Source organism: Anas platyrhynchos, chromosome 2 (assembly GCF_047663525.1).
Source record: "Anas platyrhynchos isolate ZD024472 breed Pekin duck chromosome 2, IASCAAS_PekinDuck_T2T, whole genome shotgun sequence".
NCBI lineage: Eukaryota > Metazoa > Chordata > Aves > Anseriformes > Anatidae > Anas > Anas platyrhynchos.
This window is the reverse complement of record NC_092588.1, coordinates 105078079-105093733: the sequence shown is the minus strand read 5'-3', so window position 1 is coordinate 105093733 and position 15655 is coordinate 105078079. Positions and strand designations below refer to the sequence as shown.

General features: G+C 37.8%; 1 long non-coding RNA gene across 1 annotated transcript; it reads right to left on the bottom strand.

The window, feature by feature from the left end:
• Positions 1-665: 665 nt before the first annotated feature.
• On the bottom strand, positions 666-7957 carry LOC140001744 (uncharacterized). The gene is made up of 5 exons (XR_011807265.1): positions 7797-7957; positions 7041-7101; positions 6657-6709; positions 6082-6190; positions 666-2136 (listed from the first exon to the last, which is right to left on the bottom strand). It is a non-coding gene; the product is annotated as an uncharacterized lncRNA (long non-coding RNA).
• Between the last annotated feature and the right edge of the window lie 7698 nt (positions 7958-15655).

The following is a 15655-nucleotide window of genomic DNA, read 5'->3' as shown; positions in this document are numbered from 1 at the left end:
ACATGCAAATATGCACAGCAATTCTTCTTCCCGTATTATTCTAAGAAATGCATCTTCTCAGAGTTGGAAAGCAGTAATTAAAGATTTGACACAATCTGATCTGATGGTGATTATGAAGGTCAAAAGTCCTGCTAGGAATATCCTCAGAAATAAAAAAAACAATAGGCTGTGCCAGCTCATTGGGTATCATCCTTTAAAGAAACTACTATCCATAACGGACTAATTCTGCAAGAAAAGTATTTCTTAAACAGTCTGCTGTTTATGCATCATAATGTAAGCTTAGGAGTCCCTGAAGGAAACCTAGGTATAATTAACTTTAGAAGCCAATACAGCAGAAAAGTAAATTCATACTACTACCAAAGTACTTTTTATACCTATATAGAAGAGAATGTCACTTGTTAAATTGGGTTCTTGCTCTGATATGTAGACTGTTTAGTCTTTCATTTATTTATCTATTTATTTATTTATTTATTTCCCTTCTACGGTCTCCTAACAGCTCTCAAGTGTTTGCTGAGAATGACCATACTTTCTTACTTTTTTTTTTTTTTTTCTTATAGTGTCCTTTAAACTAAATCAATATAACCATACATTAACATTCTAATAAGGCATTCAGTATTCAGAGTCATTCTTTTCTTGCACTGCACAGTCAGATTTTAAAGAAGTTTTACAGAAAATGAACAAAATTAAGGGGGAAAAAGAAAAAGTGGTTGGTATTATTAGAAATGTCTCTATCTATATGAAGAGGAATCTTTTAATTCTTCCCATAACAGATTACAAAGAAACATGGTTTTGGATAAGTAGCATGAAATTCAGTGTGCTTATAATTATATTCCTTAGCCTTTGTACAACTTAAAAATGTATTTTATTTAAGCAATGTGGCTTTCATTTCTGTCACACCTGAGATATCCTGGTTCATATTTGGAAATTTCATTGATGTTGCATTTATTATTTTGCAATTGAAGAATGGGGTACAATAGTCTAAGAATCAGACATTAAAGGAACATACCCTGAGAAGGAATAAATGATATAAACATACTCCCTTGAAAAAGCTACAGATTTCATTATGGATATAGAATTTTTCCATTCTCCATATTTTTCTTAGACAACTTTTTTTTTTTTTTTTTTCTTTCTGGAAAGTAGCAGAATACATTGTCTATCTGCAAAAGTTTCTTCTGATAAATGAATGTGGAAGATAGTCATCAGTGTTTGGTTATCTAAGGTAGAACAACATGCATGTTTTGTAATGTGAGCGGTGCACTGACTATCACGTTCCAGCCTCTAATGAGCCTCTGAGGATAAAATTGTAAATAAATTATGGATTTCTTATCTACCAAACAGACAGTAATCAATTAGTCATTGTTTTTTGGCTGCCATAAGTGCTCCGAATAAATTGGCTTTATGAGATATTTATGATTTGACAATTAACACACCCCCACAGGATTAGGATTAATTGTTGTACTATTTGTAGCAAACCAGATAATGCAGTTCAACCTCAGTAATAAAAGAAACTTAACATTCAGCAACGTTTTTGTGCCATTTGTTTTCTAGTTGGAAATTCAGTACACAGTACAGGATTTTAATAAATGAGCAATAATAATAATAACAACTACAACAACAACAACAATAATAACAATGATAATAATAAAGAATAAAAGTATTTCAGGCCAAAGTAGGCCTTGAAAGAGCTTTCTTGAAGGATACAATATTTTGCTAAGAAGATAATTGTTTTATTGCACATAAATATGGGAGTTATAGTGTTGGATTGACATAGTGATATTCTGTCATGCATTTCCATATCAATACAAAAATTTTTAAAGTGGCAGTGAAATGCTTTTCTCTAGAAAAAGAGTATCCCTAGTTCTCAACACTGTGACTGATGTTTTAACCCACCTACATCATTTATTGCCTTATGTCCATTCAGTAAGCATTTTTATAGCTCCAAATTCAGCAGTTTCAATGGGAAAGGAATATTAATTCTTTCCAAAATAGCAGTGATACCTAGCCATGAGCCTTCCTGTAGACAATGGAGGAGGAGATCATGATGGAGTAGATATCCACACTGTAGCCCATGGAGGACCTGATTCTGAAGCAGGTGGATTATTTTCGATAGGAACTGTGGCTCATAGACAATCCACACTGGAGAAGGGAAAAAGGGTGAAGAGGAAAGAGTGTTAAAAAAGAGTTTTTATGGACTGACCATAGCCTCCCTTCCCCAACCTCCTTTGCTGCTCGGGGGGTGGGGAAGGGAGGGAGTGGTAGAGGATTCACAAATTGAAGGAGTAAAGTTGAACCTAGGAAGTCAAGTCAAGTCTGTTTTGCCTGTGACAGTAGCTGGTAAATGATTTCCCTGACTTTACCTCAAACCAAAAACTTTTATATCTTATTTTCTTGCCTGGCCTGTTGAAAGGGAGGAGTGAGAGGGCAGATGGGTAGGTGTGTGGCAGCTACCCTATGGCAACCTACAACAACAGTTTACATAGCTTTTGCTATAGATGGATTTCCCTGTTGAGCTAGCACACCAGTTACCAAAGAGATTCAGTCAGTGTGTCATAACTTATTCATAGGATGCTGAGAAAAACATTTGCTTTCTTGTTGCATGGAACTCTTCCTGTGATTGCAGATTTCCACACAACAGCTTAAGGAAATGTCGTGGAAACTGCTAAATTATATAATTAAAAAAATATAAAAATAAAAGTACAGTGCATCCAGACTGAAAGAAGGAAATCTTTAGGTCAACTGCTTGCCTCAGACTGGACTGAACAGCAGAATTTCCTTTTTTTTTTTTTTTTTTTTTTTCTTTCTGCTTAGGGATACCTCCTTTTACATATTACAGAACAGGTAACATTCTCTTGGATGAGACAGGACATTAGACTTAAAGGTTAAAGCAGAGATACTCTTCCAAGTCACAGGCTAGCAGACTAACAGAATTCCTGACAATCCAATATCTGGAAAAAATGAACAGCAACCTTAATAGTCAGGAAGTAAAGGGTGAAACAGAAGTATCTTTGTCTTCCACTGACTTGTGCTTTTTTGTTTGTTTTTCTGTATCTAGAACAGAAAACAATATGTCTTCCTGCTCTGTTCAGTGCATTCCCTCCACTTCCTGTCCTTTCTTCTTCAAGTTATTTAGCATACCCTACATTTCCAACAGGATGGTTAAACAGTCTAGAAGCTACTTGAAAAAACAGCATTTTTTTCTTCCATGTTTCCACTGTAATTTTGGCACTATGTAATTTTGGCACAATGTAGACTGTAAGAGCTGAAAGGGAAAAGCACAGTACTTGCTCCTATAACTTCCAATCTGCAACTTAAATGACTTTTTATTTATTCCCACATCCTTATTAAACAATCCTAAATTTACCTGTGATTCTAAAAAACCTAACCTTCCAAAAACATATAAAAACAAACAAAAAAACAGCAACAACAACAAACAGACATTTCCACAATTTTTTGGTACAGATCCATATAGGAGCAGTTCTTGAAGAACTGCTGCCCATGCAGGATCAGATCGGGAAGGACGACATCCCATGGGAGGGACCCCATGTGGAGCAGGGGCAGAGAGTGACTGTGAAGGAGCAGATGAGACAAAGCATTAGGGACTGACCACTGCCCGTATTCCCCATTTCTCTGCGCTACTTGGAGGGACATAGGAGAGGGTGGATGGGGGAAAGGTGTTTTTAGTTTGTTTTGAGTTTCTCCCTGCTCTATCTTGTTAGTAATGGGTAATAAATTACATTAATCTCCCTATGCTGAGTCTCTTTTGCCCGTGACGATAATTGTTGAGTGATCTCCCTGTCTTTATCTCTGCCTGGGCAACCAGTTCCAATGTTTTGATCAGCCTCACAGAAATGAAAAACATAATAATAATTAAAAAAAAATATGTTATGCTTAAATGGAACATTCTGCATCAGTTCATATCCATCATCTCTTGCCCTTTTCAGTGGTACCTCTGATAAGGCTTCAGCTCCATTTTCCTTACTCCTTCCCACCAGGTATTAAAGCACATTGATAAGATCTCTGTGGATCTCTCACTTCTCCAAAATAAGTAGTTATAGATCTGTCAGCATCTCCTCATATCAGACACTCCAATTCCCTTGATCATCTGCTCCATGGCCTCTTGTAGTATGTCTATGTCTGTCATAGTGGGGAAGTTACAACTGGAACCAACACTCCAGATGTGACCTCACCTGCTGTAGAGAAATGTTATTACCTTCCCCTCTACATGCTACATCCATTTCCAATTGAAGAAATAAATATTAGGTCATATCCTCACCTCTTGTAAATGACTACAGTTTCACAAAAGTCAAAGGAGTTACACCAACTTACTATCTGAAGAGATGGCTCAAAATGTTTTGACTTGATATTTCAAGCCATTCCCTTTTTAGTCACCTTGTGGTGACTGCTGATCTGCTTAAAGCTTTGGTACATGGTAGGATAGAAGGCACATTTCTTTTGCTATGAGTATCAAATGACCTTTTAATGAAGGACTGAACTCATTTTCAAACTCAATTATGTTGTTAATTAAACTTACAGTTTCTCAGTTTCTCCTTTTTTTTTTTTTTTTTGGTACAGTTGCTGGAGTTTCTGCTTTCAGCATTATGACAGTTACCTTTACGAGCACTTTTGAAATACCACCTCCAGCATTAACTTTATTAGATTATTCTTGAAGCAGCAGTGTGTCATTTTCAGCAGCACCATTCCGATCTCCTCAGACAGCACCCTCAGGGAAGACTTATTTTAGTTTCCAAAGTTAATAAAGTAGTAGCAGTGATTTGCCTTCCAGTGAATGTGCTAACTTACTTGAACATGTTGCTGATAATTTATTTTTCCCTACACTGGCCACTAGGTCTGTAAAACAGTATGTCTGTTTTACTGTAGTCCGTCTTCACACTCATGGATAGTGCTTTGATACCTTCAGTAATACTTTTGTAACTCAGTCTTCATCAGTATATCTCACCCTATGAACTGTCTCCAGACTGTTGGTGTCAGCTGTTCAGTGTAAAGGAGGAAATCTAGCAGTTTAAGTTAGTAGCAAAAGTAGACTTCCATGGAACAAGGATTTCCACTGAAGATTTTGTGGCCAGTACCATAATTACACAAGTACATTATAATGTTGCCTACAAAAAACTATATACTGCACCCACAAGCTTGATGTGTAAGGCTACCAGCAGCAGCTATGTCTTAGGCAAACTGCGGTATTTTTCACTTTAGGGGATTAAAGTCCTCCTTAGGGTTAAGATTTCATTTCTTGCAATTTTGAGTCTATGTGGCCTAAGTTGCACTACACTGTTTCTTCTCTCCAGTGGATAAGACTGAATCCAAACAAGGGGAACAGCTTTTCCCAAACAAAGGCTTTACTACTGCCCAGAGAGTTTTACTACTGCCCAGAAAAAAAAAATAAATATCCTTCTGATTTGGGAGGTTGTTAAAAACTATAAAAACTCTATACCCATCATATATTCTACTTTGAAAGTATTTGAGAGAATTTTATTACTTTAATTTCAACACTCATTATATAATGTTTCTGCAAAGAGAACAATGTTAAAAACAAATTCTGGTTCTCTCATTTGTCTTAATACCAGAAGAGCAACTTGCATACCACTACAACTCTAGTTAACATCAAGAGGCAGATAAAACCTATCCTTAAAGAAATAAAAAGAGGAAATATTGTGTTATAGTGATAAATGGAAGGTTCTATGTAGATAAAGTTCTCAATTAGTTTTCTATAACCTGTGACCACTCAAAGAGTTGCCAGTCAAGATTTCCAGCTGCTAAATGTCAGTGACAATCAGTGAAAGACATTGAAAACTTGATTTTAAAAGGCTCTGGGCACTCCTGATTCCCACAGATTTCCTCAGGCTGCTGTCTGTACACAAAACTTGGGAAAAACAAACAGACAAACAAAAAAGCTCATTTAATATTATTTTCCCAATAGCAATTACTTCAGATGCCACCGAAATGTTTTAAGTATTAGAACCAGGTAGTCTGGAAAGAAAGGAGGGAAAAAATAACCTACTAAACAGGATCTCTATTAAACTGTCATTCATACTAGGATAATCTCTGTTGTACAGTACTTCCTACCTTTCTCTGCTATGAATATAGCAAAAATGCTGGGAACATTAGGAATGTAGTATCCATAACCACAGAATGTTTGGGATGTTTGCTCACTGTCAAGAACTGTAGAAATACCCTTAAAAATAAAGCAGAAATACTTATATAATCATCTGACCTCAGGAGTTATGCTATTTTTCTTTAAAACAGAATAAAATAGAACCTCCAACGAGGTTCCATTCTATCAGACTACTATGATAACAGTTAATAGCAATTTTAGAAAAATATGATTTCTCCTAACAGAAAAAAACTTCCTGATAAACACTATTCAATAGTGAATTGTACCTAACAACTGCCACACAATGCAGATGTTCTTTGAAACTTCCAAAGCAGTCATTTCACATTGTCTAGAGACAACAGAAGGGTAAGCAGGTCATTTAAGTAATCTGGGGCAAAATATCACAGTATTGTCTTTCTCTTAACCAGAGATAACTACTAGTCTTGATTATCTAGTGATCAAATCCTGTTGATTTTCCTCATGGCTTAATCAATACAATGTTATCTTCCAGTTTATTTTGCACTATTATTTATCAGTGCTGCTTTACCTCAGCAGTTGTTTTCAAAGTTCCCAGAAGAGGCAGAGTCCCTGTTTCAAGCACTGGAAAAACAAACAAAACACACAAACAAACAAAACAAACAAACAACTTAAAATGAACTATTGCTTTGGGAAAAGACTCCCAAGCTGGCTAACAGGGTTTCTTCTAGGGGTCTTAACAACACTTTTATTAGCCTTATCCCTCCACCAGTTACATCGAATATCTTATTTATGCTACCAGTGTGAGACATAAAACACCTAAGGATCATAGATCATAGGATTATAGAATCATTAAGGTTGGAAAAGACCTCCAAGATCATCTGGTCCAACCATCCCCCTACCACCAATGTCACACTACATTCAGAAATGCAGCATGTCCAGCATTGTAGCCTACCTGTTGTGTTCGCTGTGCTGTGGATGTGGCTTTGAGGAGTCTATCTGAGAGAGCTTTTAACCTAAACAGAGGCCAAATATCCTGATTTTTCACTGCTCTAAATCAGGAGCAGTCAAAGATCATCTTAGTCCAAGGGTTGTGTTTAGCCTTTGATGGCTGCTTTAAAAACAGTATTTCACATGTTCTGTATTTTATTTGGTTCTAAACTAGAAAACAGATGTAAAAGAACAGACAAACCATTTTAGTAAACAAAATCAGATTTTGCTAGTAATTTAATGATAACAAAAATGGAAAAGATAACATTATATACAACATTCAGCAGGAGAGACAAACTCTACATTTCAAGAGTAATGGTCAGTTATATGCTCTCATCATCCAAACTAAAAACAAAAATAGAGTTGAGAAATCTAAATATCAAACCAATATTTTTCCATAATTAAAGAGTTAGCTAATTATTTTGCTTGTTCACATGACACTCAATTTCTCCATTTCCACAGAAGCCATAAAGAAAATGTATCCTTCACAGTCCCTGAAGCACAGCTCTTTGACAGATAACACCGAAACTTGCTCTAAAATGTAATTAATTATTATATTGATTTTTTTCCTATTTAAATTCAAAGTACTCCCATACACATCTCCATTTTCCCCTTCCATTGTTTTCATAGCTTGGGGTTTTTAAAATACACCTTATAACAGTCCCTATCAATTTAGTCCAAGATGATGTTAAAGGGCAGTAAGTCCACTGGAAGTGATTACCTCATTCTTAATACAACTATGGGGAGGGAAGCCCTCCGACTCACAAGACAGCATATCCATCTTCAGAGCTGTAGTCACCTTTGTCTAGAACTTGTTCTTCAGGCCCTGATCGAAATGCCTATCAATGTGCCCTACAACTTCCCATGAGCTGACTCAGTTGATTTGCTGTCATAAAACCAGTTACATTACAAACAAACGACACATTACAGCTGTAGGCTATTTACCTCTTCTGAGGACCTGCCCCCAGGTGGAGAAAGAAAAGCTCACAGATGTTAGCTTCTAAAGATGCCACCTTTGACTGTTAAAACACCACTGGAAAAGGTCCAACTTCTGCTGGCTCATATTCAGCTTGTTGTTACCAAAACCCCCAGATCCTTTTATGCAGGGCTGTTCTCCAATATCTATACATCTGTATGTATAACCAGGGTTACCCCTTCCCATGTACAGAATCCAGCACTTGCTCTTGTTAAACTTCATACTGTTGGTTGATTGCCTACCTCTATAATTTGTCCAAATCTCTCTGCAAGGCCTCACCATCCTAGATGTAGTCAACTGTTCCACCCAATTTGGTGTCATCTGAAAACATGCTCAAAAAACCTTCAAGTCCAAATCATTTATGAAAACACTGAGGAGGACTGCTCCTAAAATGGAGCCCTGGGGAACCCCACTAGTGACAGGCCGTGAGTCTGATTTAACCCTATTTACAAGAAACCTCTGGGCCTGATTCATCAGCCAGTTGTTCACCCATCTTATTATTATTTTATCTAACTGTATTCTGGTCATTTTGTCCAGAAGAATACTGTGTGAGACAGTATCAAAAGCTTTACTGAAATCCAGAAAGAGTACATCGTTTGGCTTCCTTTGGTCAACTAGCTGGGTGATCTTGTGGTAAAAGGAAATTGATTGTTAGACGTGATCTTTTCCTCATGAACCCATGTTGGCTGTGACCAATGACTGCATTGTCTTTTAGGTGTTTTTCAATAACTCCCAGAATAATCTTCTCTGTAATTTTGCCAGGCTCTGAAGGGAGACTGACAGGCCTGTAATTGCCAGGATCTTCTTTCTTGCCCTTCTTGAAAATTGTGAAAATATTTGTCAGCTTCCAGTCCACTGGGACCTCTCCGGATTTCCAAGACCATTGAAAAATAATTGTGAGAGATTCTGCGATGACGTCAGCCAACTACTCTGGGATGAATCCCATCAAGCCCCATAGCTTGATATGCATCCAGCTGGAACTGCAAATCCTGCACAATTCTGAGATTAACTGGGAGTTTATTGTTTCTGCAGTTACAGTTCTCCAACTAGGATAGTGTTAATTTTTCACCTAGTAGCTGGTATGGTGCAGTGCTTTGGATTTTGGATGAGAATATGTTGATAACATGCAGATATTTTAGTTGTTGCAGAGCAGTTCTTACATTAAGTCAAGGACTTTTCAGCTTCTCATGCTATTCTGTCAGCAAAGCTAGGGGTGCACAAGGAGCTGGGAGGGGACAGAACCAGGACAGCTGACCCAAACTGTCCAAAGGGATATTCCAAACCATATGACATCATGCTGAACAATTAATATGGGGTGGCTGCACAGGGTGCGGGGACCACTGCTCGGGTATGGGATGGCCATCAGTCAGCGGCTGGTGAGCAACTGCACTGTGCATTACTTGCTTTGTACATTCTATTATTATTGTTGTTGTAGCTGCTGCTGTTGTTATTATTTCTCCTTCTTTTCCATCCTTTTTAACTGTCCCTATCTCAACTCACGAGCTCTTTTTTTTTTCCCCTCCCGTTTCTCTGTCCCATCCCACTGGGAGGAGGGTTGAGCAAACAGCTGTGTGATGCTTAGCTGCCTGCCAGGTTAAAACACAACCGTCTTTTTGGTGCCCAGTTAGGGGCCATCATAGGAACAGGAGGATGAAGAAGAAGCATTAGTAACCACGTTATTCCTATCTCTGGGTGAGCTACAAGATATGTGAAAAGATTTCAGCCATCTTCCAGGTGAGCATATTGTCACCTGGCTGCTTTAATGATGGGACAATAGAGCCAATAGCCTGGAATTAGAGGGCATGCAAGACAAGCAGCTGGGTTCCCTTACCAGGGAAGGAGCATTGACAAAACAATTGGAAAAGAGGCACAGGTCTTCACCCTCTGGAGGTGATTCCTGTGGTCATAAAGGAAAGGTATCCCTTCAAGGACAATGAATGTGAGCCAGGCAAATGGACCACCATGGAGAGGGCTATCCAGTACCTCAGGGAATTAGCCAGGCTGGGGATGATTTATAGTAACCTTAAAAATTAACAGGTATCTAAAAATCCAGATGAAGTCGAATGCACACTACCTATGTGGTGGAAGTTTGTATGGAGCACATTATCATCATATGCCAGCTTATTGGCAATAACGACCTGGAAAGACTGAGAGGAACCCATGGTGGATGAATTGGCTAGTGAACTCCAGCAGCACAAAGAAAGTCTCTCTTCTTCCCTACAGGCCTGCGTCTTGGCTGTAGAAAAACCTTCCTAAGAGGTCCACCAACTTAAAGAGAATCTACACGTGTCTTCTTCCCCACCTGTATGAACCAGTATCTCAGCTATCAGGAGTAAACATCCCTCTGCTAAAGATGATACAGTGGGTACACACCACATGCCACCCTGTGGTTTTACCTTTGTGACCTGTGTGACCGCGGAGAGGAAGTGGGATAGAAAATCTCACCTTCACCATAGCTGAAGGAAAGGGACAGTCAGTTTTATCGGACTGTGTGGATTCAGTGGCCTAGTACATCAGACCCACAGAAGCTTAAGGCTCTAGTGGACACTGGTGCACAGTGTATTCTTAATGCCATCAAGCTATCAAGGGGAAGAACCCATCAGAACCCATCAGTATTTCTGGAGCATCAGAACAATCCCAACAGTTAACTGTATTGGAGGCTGAAGTGACCTTAATTGGAAATGCGTGGCAAAAGCATCCTATTGCGACTTGCCTGGAGGCTCCATGCATCCTTGCCATAGACTATCTCAGGAGAGGGTACTTCAAAGGTCCAAAAGGGCACTGCTGGGCTTTTGGCATAGCTGTCTTGGAGATGGAGGACATTTAACAGTTGTCTACCTTGCCCGGTCTCTTGGAGGACCCTTCTGTTGTGGGGTTGCTGAGGGTTGAGGAACAACAGGTGCCGATCACTACCACAGCGGTGCACTGGTGGCAATATCATATAAACCAAGACTCCCTGATTACCACCCATAAGCTGATTTGTCGACCGAAGAGCCAAGGATTGATCAGCAAGATTCACTCACCCTTTTATAGTCCCATATGGCCAGTGCAAAAGTCTGATGGAGAGTGGAGAGTAACAGCAGACTATTACAGCCTGAATTAATCATAGAATCATTAAGGTTGGAAAAGACTTCCAAGATCATCTGGTCCAACCATCCCCTTACAAAGTCATGCCATTGCTGAGTGCTGCTGTTCTGCACATGCTGTATGAACTGGAGTCAAAGACAGCCAAGTGGTATGCCACAGGCATATAGCTGTGAGATCACTAATGTGTTTTTCTTGATTCATTTGGCAGCAGTGTGTAGGTCACAGTTTACTTTCACTTGGAGAGGCATCTAGTATACCTGGAATCAACTACCCCAGGGTGGAAACACAGCCCTATGATTTGCCATGGGCTGATCCAGACTGCACTGGAAAGGGGGGAAGCTCCTGAACACCTGCAATACATTGATGGCACCATCATGTGGGGCAACACAGCAGAAGTTTGAGAAAGGGAAGAAAATAGTACAAATCCTTCTGAAAGATGGTTTTGCCATAATAAATAAATAAATAAATAAATAAATAAATAAATAGGGTCAGATGATCACATATAGATAGACTCATGATTGAGGAGTACACCTGACCATGAACATTATTGCACAGGTAATTCATGACTGTGAAATATTTGCTACATGTTGTTAAATCCCATCTGTTATTGAGGACAATGGCTGAAACGTAAATATGGGGAGGCCTGGCAGATTGATCATATCACTCTTCTTCACACCTGCAGAAACAAGTACCATGTACTTACAATGGTGGAAGCAACCCCTGGACAGCTGGAAATGCACCCTGTGTCCCATGCCACACCATATGAAGTGGCAGGGTGAAGGGAACTGTTAGTCAGTCATGGGCTGGGCATTGATCAACAGGTGGCGAGCAATTATTTTGTGCATCACTGACTTTGTACATTCTATTCTATTACAATTATCATCATAATCATCATCATTATTTATCTTCCTTTTCTGTCCAATTAATCTATCTTTATCTCAACCCACAAGACTTTACTTTTTTCCCCCTCCTAATTCTCTCCCTCACCCAACTGGGGGGGGGGGCGAATGAACAAATGGCTGTGTGCCTGCACGGTTAAACCACAATGCTACCCTATAATCCAGAATAGCAAATAATAAATGAAAGTATCTGTTGTCCCAAAATGAAAGCAATGTATTAGGTTTATGTAGCACCTGAAGAAGAACAGAAAAGAATGACAGAAAAAAAAAAAAAGCATTTTATGATCTTGATGTGTGTATATAACTGCAATAGCTGTTCATAGAAGATAAAGTTTGAGGATTGTCACTGAAATGCCTTTTAAGGGCAGTATTTGCTTGTATTGCTAATAGGCAATAGTGTCATGATCACAGTGCAGCATTTAAAATGTGAAAATGAATATGTGTCTTTTCAAGTCAAAGTAACTACTAATTGTTGCATAACCTTAAGAAAAACAGATGGCCTACGGGTCAGGGAGAAGTATTGAAGAGCAGAGTTAGCAGATCAAAATATGCTTGGAAACTAGTAAAACAACATGCTATACAACACAGCCACATTTCAATAGGATGCTTATTTATTTTCAACCAGACCAATGAACGGCTATCATTATTGTTTAAATGAACAGGATACTTAGGGAATGTAACAACCAATTTAACTCCTGGGATTTGTGAACCACATATCCTTAGGACACAATTCACACCCAGCCCCAAAATGATGGAAGAACCCAGCTGAAAGGGTGCTGGGATAGCCTCCCATGAAATCTAAAGGTCTTCATAAAGAGACACAGTTTTGTCTTTGTATCTTTGTGATATTCTCTGTTTAGAATAAACTGACTCTCTCTCTCTCTCCACACATCTTCCCTTTATTTTTAAAGAGTGTGAGATAAAGGAGATTTAGTTGTACTTGCTGAAACTGCTCCTAGCATTCATTATTATTACTGTAACAGTTTTATTTATTTATTTTTTTTGTACTGTCATAACCTGTCATTTACTTCATATGAATTAGTTCGGGCAACTTCAACTCCATGAAATACAGTTGATATATGTAATAGAAAAAAAATATGTAGTTATATATTATATTGCTTCTTTCATAATTGAATTAAAGTTGAGAAAATCTACAGTGAGCAGCTAACTGCAGTATGAAACAGAGTATCTTGCTTTTATACTTCATTGCTTTGTACTGTACTGACAGAAAGCTATTTTTAGACTTGCCCTGCAGTTATACAGTTGTTGCTTATATCTTGTCTAAAGGAAGTAATGTTGCCCTACTGAGACTGTGCCCTTCTCTCAAGGGTAAACTAAATCCATTAAACTTAAATATATGCTGTAAACCCTGCCTAATAGTGTCAGTGATGGAAATATTATGTAGTTATTTATAACAAGTCAACCATTTGGAGAAGTGAGATAGATAGGCATACCTGCAAATTATTGCCTCTTCATTCTCCCCTTAAAGTCATTGTCTTTGTGCCTAAAGCTTAAAAGTTGGTTTTGCTGACATCATGACAAAATAAAGAAAATGTATCTACATAGAACAGATCATTGCTGCCTACAATCTTACAATAATAAATATCTCGTGAAGGGTGGCCCAGGAATTCAACTAGGTCCTTTATTGCTCCAGAACAATCCACAGAAATATTTCAGATTATGAGGAATGTTTTTTAAAATATTGCCACTTATTTTATGGTGGGATGAGGAACAAGTAAATGGCAGGGTCGGAGAAGAAATATTCATTTAATCTATGTCTCCTAAATAGAGATAGATAGGCATATTCCAACATACACACACACACATATACATGCTAACTTGTTGCAAAATCAACTGGACATAATCAAGGTACCTTATTCTGTCTCTGGTCTTCTAAATTACACAGATTCAGATTAATATTATTTTACCATTAGCCTTTGTAGTTGATGCTAAAACAGGGAACTGACAATAGAGAAAATAGGAAGGTAGGAATTGGAAATTCTGAACAAAAATTTATTTGAAACTTTCACATAAACCATGCTATAACATACATAGTCCTAGAACTGGGATTTAGTGTGCATTTAGTCATAGAACTAAAATAATATGCTATTTAATACCAATTTATGTTTGTTTCTGTCTATATTATTCATCCAAATGAATTCAAGTTACGGTACAAATATTACACCCAAAAGCAACACCCAAGATTCACACAGAACACCTATCTAGCTGTGGCTTACCCTGATATTCTTTTTAGAGATCCTATGCAGGATCCTTACATTAAATCACCTTTGGTGAAATTTGTGCACACATTGGAGGCAGGACCTGACCTTGTGAATCTTTCAAATGCACCACTCTGCCTTTCAATGAACTCCACCAGCCTAGGAAAATGTTTTTTACAACTTAAGGAGAAAAGCAAAGAGATATGCACTAACAGTCATCTAATTTTTCTTTCAAGATCTGAGGAAGTTTGCAATCAGTTGTCTTATAAAGTGTTTGGAAAAGCAGCAGTAGTATTCTTCTCAGGAAGAGTTAAAGTAAATTTCATAAACTAAACTTACAGATTTAATTATTCTAGCTGAAATTCTGAACAAGATTATTACTTCTCTGAAACAATAATAGAGACAGTAGATACAACTAGGTTTCTAGTTTGGAATCTGAACTTGAGTTTTGCTTCATGTCTTACTATGAAACAAGGCAGACATCATGCATGCAAAAATAGTATTTAAAAGAAATATGTGTGCAAACATACAGGAACACATTGCCTCTCTTCTTGCAATCACTTACTGTTCTCCAGCTTACTTGAAACAAATTTACAGACTATCTGCATTATATTCTAATACATCTGGGGGAAAAAAAAAAAAAGATAAAAGTCAATAAAAGGGGAAAACTACTTAAAAAAAAAAAAAAAAGAAAGAAAAAAGAAAAGAAAAAAGAAAAAAAGAAGAAAAGATTGCTTGGTATTGCTAAGTACAAGAAAGATGTTAAATCTATGCAGAAAGTGGCACTTGAGGTATTCCTGGACAACTTTGACTCCTAGTTGCCATCAATGTTTTGTTGGGATGTTTTGTTGGGATGGGACCACAAGTGCTCTTTTAGCAGAGGGAAGGAAAATCCTAGGAGATACTTTCTATTCTAATAATTAAGGGAACAAATCAAATGTACCCTTTAGAAAATGCCTATCCAAAATCAATGGAATTAGACACAGGTAATCCTGAACTAAAATTACATGTTCAGGATATACAATTATTTTTCCAAGTTTTTATTGAACCCAGAAATGCCATGTTGTAAAATAAAAAGAGATGCTTTTAAGTATTTAAAACAATTGTGGTTTTAGTAACATAAACATGTCTATTCTGGCAGACAGAAGCATGTATTGTATATATAAATGTCCAGGATATGTTTTGATTTAAGCTCAAAGCCAAAACTGTCGCATTTCCATGGATATTTACAGTGTCTGAAAAACAGAGTTCAGGTGCAAACAAACCTTCAGACAGGCACTTTGAAACAACACAGACAGGTAAGAAACGGCTAGGAGAACATCAGGAGTTTAACAGATGAAAAAGAAAATATGCCAAGAGGTAGAAAAAGTTTGTGTTAGCTTCGGTCCTACTTTATAAA